The following is a 5,777-nucleotide window of genomic DNA, read 5'->3' as shown; positions in this document are numbered from 1 at the left end:
CCAAGGTGCTCTACCTTAGTTTCGAACAAGATCTGTACGGAACGGAAGTACCTTCTTTGTTGACCCCAGCGGTTGGTGCAGCATTCCTAGAAACCCCGCCCCTCTCCGTCCTTCTTCCCCTCCCAGCAAAGGGGGGAAAAAACAAGCCCGAGGGGCGGAGTTTGAAAAAAGCCTCTCTCTTCCAGACAACGAGTCGACAATTTCTTCCGGTCGGCTGTCACATTCATTTTTCATTGGGTGGGTCGAGGCACGTGAAGGGAGAACTACCGGAGGAGGGCGGGAGTCGGCCCTAGCTCTGAGCCCGGGGTTGAATCAGCGGCAGGAAAGCGACTCCCCAGGTTGACGCTGGGACCGCCCTGCTTTGCTCTGGTCCGAATCGGCTCCTTCTCTGGACCGGCGCTGCCCTCTGGGTAGGGGGCGCGCGGGGGTCCCTGTCGGCGCGGGGCTGGGGTTGGGTGAGCCGGCCGTGGATCGAACTTTGCTTCTCTCAGAGGCTGAATCCCGCGGGATTTGCAAGAGGTGTCCCGTCCCCTTCAGCATTCCTCCCTTGGTGTCTATCTGTAGCTGTTTCGGCACCCTCCTTTACACTAGTTTTAACATCTCGTAATGGTATATGGTCTTCTGCTTGGACTAGAAGACTTCCAAGGTGCCTTCCGGCTCTATTCTGATTGATTTATAGTGCCCCTTCTCTCTCAGATGATGGTCCATTTCTCCCCCCCCCTTTTCAAGGCTCTTTCTCTTGCAACCCAAAAACTTCCATGGCTGAGGCTTTATTTATTTCCTGTTCACGGTCTTATCCCCCACCTGTGAGTCCTTTGCGCTCAAAGCCTTAAAGCTGGCGATAGCGTCTTTGTAATTTGGGAGATTTTTTTTTGCATCTGATTTTATTTGACAGGACGGGGTAGACGCCTTCCTTCATGTATATTGCTGCCATATTTGTATGTTTGTCTTTGATTTGCATTTATGGTAATATGAAATGTCTCCTTTCTTGCACTGTCTGCACTATACTTTGTACAGCTTTGCACACAGTTAAGGACGTTATTTTCACGTAATACAGTTTTATACTTCTATTGCATCATAACGAAGTAATGATCTAAACTTCAGAGGAAAGGAGGTATAGAAGAGCTTCCTATCAGATCTTATAATACTATATAGTGTACAATCTATGTTATCTATGGCATACCACCACATAGGGGCGGGGGAGTGGCAGTAGTTATGAGGAAGACTCTTTGTCCTCAGGAGTCCACCATTGTCCAAATAGCTAGATGTGAATCCCTCCTCATGAGATGTGGCCCTAGGGCGCAGTTGGGCTTACTGCTGGTATATCTTCCGCCTAGTCGCACAGCAGCGGCCTTGCCTGAGCTTCTCGATATCCTCTCGGGGCTGGTGGTTGAATTCCCCAAGTTTATAGTTTTGGGTGATTTCAATTTATCATCCCTGGGAGGATCATCTGAGTTAGCCCGAGAGTTCATGGCTTCCATGACGGCCATGGACCTGACACAAGTAATTCAGGGCCCGACTCATGTGGGGGGGCCATACGCTTGATTTGGTTTTTCTATCTAGACGGTGGTTAGATGATCTTGGTGGGGGTTTCCCAATTATTATACCCTTGTCATGGACCGATCATCATCTCCTGAGGCTGGTCTTCTGCTATGCCACCCCCGTTGTGGAGTTGTTGAACCATCAAGATGGTTCCGTCCCAGGCACTTAATGGACCCTGAGAAGTTCCAGGCAGCGCTGGGGTCTCCACCTGCCTCCTTTGCTCACAGCTCGGTTGATGCCTTAGTGGAAGCCTGGGAAAAGGCTGCCACGGATGCACTTAACTGAGTTGCTCCCTTGCGGCCCCTGACCCGGTGCAGATCCCAGTTCGTGCCATGGTTTTCCGTGGAGCTCCGGGAGATGAAGCGTCGGAGACGGGGCCTAGAGAGCTGTTGGAGATCCACCCGATCTGAATCCAACCGATCGTGACTAAGATCCTTTACTAGATCTTATCTCGCAGCAATGAGGATGGCGAGGTCTAATTACTTCGCTACACTCATTGCGTCCGCAGATAACCGCCCTGCCGCCCTGTTTAGGGTAACTCGCTCCCTCCTTAATCAGGAGGTGAAGGAGGATCCCTTACAGGGTCGTGCCAAGGAGTTTTGCCAACATCTGTCGGACAAAATCACTCGGATTCAGACCGGCTTGGACTCCGACTGGGCAGAGTCTGACGATCAGGACATGGGTAGTCTTGTCGATGTTATCTGGGAGGAGTTCGACCCTGTGACCCCAAAGGAAGTGGACAGAATTATGAGGAAGCTGAGCTCCACCACTTGTTTATTAGATCCATGCCCTTCTTGGCTGGTTTATTCGGCTCGAGAAGGAACACGAAGCTGGCTCCAGGCGGTGATATCTGCCTCCTTGAGTGAGGGTTGTTTCCCCTCCGTCTTGAAAGAAGCGGTGGTGAGACCCCTCCTCAAGAAACCTACCTTGCACCCAGCTATATTAAACAACTTTCGTCCGGTCTCCAACCTTCGCTTTCTTGCTAAGGTTGTTGAGAGTGTGGTGGCGCATCAGCTCCCTTCGGTTCTGGAGGAAACTGACTATCTAGATCCATATCAATCGGGTTTCAGGCCCGGACACAGCACGGAGACGGCATTGGTCGCCCTGATAAATGATCTCTGGAGAGCTCGGGACAGAGGTTGTTCCTCTGTCCTAGTCCTACTAGATCTCTCAGCGGCTTTTGATACCATCGACCATGGTATCTTGCTGCAGCGTCTCAGGGGATTGGGAGTGGGAGGCACGGTTCTTCAGTTGTTCTCCTCCTATCTCATGGGACGTTTGCAGTCGGTATTGGCAGGGGGGCAGAGGTCGAGCTCGAGGCCTCTCACTTGTGGAGTTCCTCAGGGGTCGGTCCTCTCGCCTCTCCTATTCAACATCTACATGAAACCGCTGGGTGAGATCATTCGTGGTTTTGGAGTTGGGTATCATCAGTATGCTGATGATACCCAGCTTTTTATTTCGACCCCAAACCACCTCAGTGATGCCCTCGATGTGATGTCCCGTTGCCTGGAAACAGTTCGGGTCTGGATGGGGAAGAACAGGCTTCAACTCAACCCTGACAAGACTGAGTGGCTGTGCGTACCGGCATCTCGGGATATTCAGAACATTCCATCTCTTTCTATGGGGGGTGAGTTATTACCCCTCGTAGATAGGGCTCGCAACTTGGGAGTCCTCCTAGATTCACAGCTTTCTTTGGAAGACCACATAATAGCTGTGACTAGGGGAGCCTTTGCCCAGGTTCGCCTGGTGCGCCATTTGCGGCCCTATCTAGACCGGGATGCCCTGCGTACGGTCACTCATGCGCTTGTGACCTCTTGTTTAGACTACTGCAATGCTCTCTACATGGGGCTGCCCTTGAGGACCACTCGGAGGCTCCAACTGGTACAGAATGCAGCAGCGAGAGTTGTGTTGGGAGTCTCCCGATACTCCCATGTTACACCTCTACTCCGTGAGCTGCATTGGCTCCCAGTTGTCCTCCGGGTGAGATTCAAGGTGCTGGTAATGGTTTTCAAAGCCCTACATGGCATGGGTCCGGAGTACCTTAGGAATCACCTGCTGGCGTCAACTTCCCTCCGCCCAGTGCGCTCCCACAGAGAGGGCCTCCTAAGGGTGCCGCAGTTCGGAGAATGCCATCTGGTGGCTCCCAGGGGGAGGGCGTTCTCTGTGGGTGCGCCTGACCTATGGAACCGTTTACCGGTTGAGCTCCGGATGGCTCCCGACCTTCGCTCCTTCCGACGCGACCTAAAAACCTATCTGTTTGAGCAATCTGGTCTGGTCTGACGGTTTTTTTTAAATTATTGTTTTAATGTAACTTATCTTCTGCATTTGGGCATTAGGGTTTAATTTGTTTTCAATTTCTGTATTTGTGTATTTTGATATTTATGTCACTGTTCACCGCCCTGAGTCCTTGGGGAGAAGGGCGGTATACAAATTAAAGAAAGAAAGAAAGAAAGAATTTTGCATAATTTCTACACTCCCTCTATCTTGGAATGGAAAATTTCTCTATTTTTGTAGTGTGTGCCCTATATGGCATAGTTTCTATATTTATAATCATCTAAAATGCCAAACGCAAAGGTTTGGTTGGGAGTTCAGTTTCCAATAGAGGGTTGACCATCTGGTTACCTGTATTTTGATTATTCACAATATAGATGAAATTGGTAACAAGGCACCTCCTGGTTGTAACTGTAACTATTTGTAAGAATATTTCATCAAGAACAAGTTATTAGGATGATTGTGATAAGAGATTTCTAATAAATATTCAATTACGAATGTGAGAGCAGAGAAAAAAAACCTTCAGACCAACATTCTGCAGATTTAGTTTTCCTTTCTGAGAGTATGATATCCAGTGATATCCTGATTCTAAACCACTTGGAAGCATCTTTTAGCTATTGGTGGTACTAACAGTTGTTATATTGGTTCTCTCTGAGTGTTGAAACATTCTGAAAATACTTTACCATTAAGAATAGTACATTCAGTGAAGGTATGTTTTCTTTGTCCTGAACATAGTATCAAAATAAATGATCAAAATAAAATGAAAGGTAGAAGAATAAAAACTTTTGTTCATACTATTAGTCTTCTTTTTCCCAAAACTTCAAATATTTTAGACTTTATTCATATAGGAGGAGTTAGATGGTTAGCTTCCTTAGACATCATAAACATATGCTAAATAAAATAATATGAAATGCGTTCCAACTCTTATTTGGTCATTGTTTCCTAAATATTGGCCAAATTTATATAGGGTGGAATAGAATATAATATTCCAAATATAGCTGTAGATTTATATACCATATTTATATGGCTTATGTTCTAGATTTAATCCTTCACTAGTTCAAAATATTGTTTTATAACAATATTTAACATGAATTTCCTTTTTATTCTGGAGAACACACCAACTAATTTAGGTAATTTATTCCTTGACTACTTTATTAGCAAAGCATACCTTGGTTTTTTATTTTTCCATCATTTTTTAAGTTGGCAAAAAACCTGCCTTACTTTGTATCCCTTGGGCAAGTTTTCCATTGTTGTAGGAAACTGTATTTTCCTTTTATAGTTTCATTGATTGTGTCTTTTAAACACACTGGGAGGCATTCATACCTACTGGTGCCTTTCCTAAAATGTATAGCTCCTTCTGGCGGAGCATCTATTATTATGGTTTTAAGTAAACTTAACAGATTTTCTTAAAATACTTCATCTCTTAGAATCCTCATTGCAAGGTTGTTTAATAATACTATTTCCATTTTGAAAACCATTGTTAAATGTGATTGGATAGAACTTTTAGGACCACTTTTTATGTCACATTTCATTACACTGTTGTCATTATTTCAGTGGGGCTTACACTTCATTCCTGAGCAGGAGCATCATCTAGAATAGTGCTTAAAACTGTCACCTTTCCAGTTTTTTAAAGTCTCCAGATTGGTTTACCTAAAACACTCAATATTTACATGATAATTTTGATTTTATTAATGAATTCTCAAGGAGGCTTACTTAATAAAATATGGCAGCATCAGTATTCCCCAGTACCTTAAAACTGTACTTATTTTGGAATACCTGTTACACAGTTCAAACATTTTCCTTCATGGTTGTCTTCACCTCTGACCTTGTAGTACATGTTAATTTATATAGGTAGTGCTCGAGTTACGAGTGTAATGAAGCCTGCACATTCCACTCATAACTCAAAAGCTCGAGGGAATGAATCTCGTACCTCGAATGAGATTACTCATTTGCTCATTAAGATG

General features: G+C 45.5%; 1 protein-coding gene across 3 annotated transcripts in view; it reads left to right on the top strand.

Annotated features, from left to right (window-relative positions):
- The first annotated feature begins 267 nt into the window (after positions 1–267).
- LOC308667670 (cohesin subunit SA-2-like) overlaps positions 268–5,777 on the top strand; it is a 131,119-nt gene continuing 125,609 nt past the window's right edge. For 2 of the 3 annotated variants that reach the window (XM_081327062.1, XM_081327061.1), the window contains exon 1: positions 269–410. The gene's annotated coding sequence lies outside the window, so the exon portion shown is untranslated. Of the gene's footprint in view, positions 411–5,777 lie in introns of all 3 variants that reach the window. The other variant, XM_081327063.1, reaches the window with a different exon arrangement.

This window comes from Vipera berus (assembly GCF_964194415.1).
Source record: "Vipera berus genome assembly, chromosome: 4".
NCBI classification, from domain to species: Eukaryota; Metazoa; Chordata; class Lepidosauria; order Squamata; family Viperidae; genus Vipera; species Vipera berus.
The sequence above is the reverse complement of the archived record's forward strand: the minus strand, read 5'-3'. Positions and strand labels throughout refer to the sequence as shown.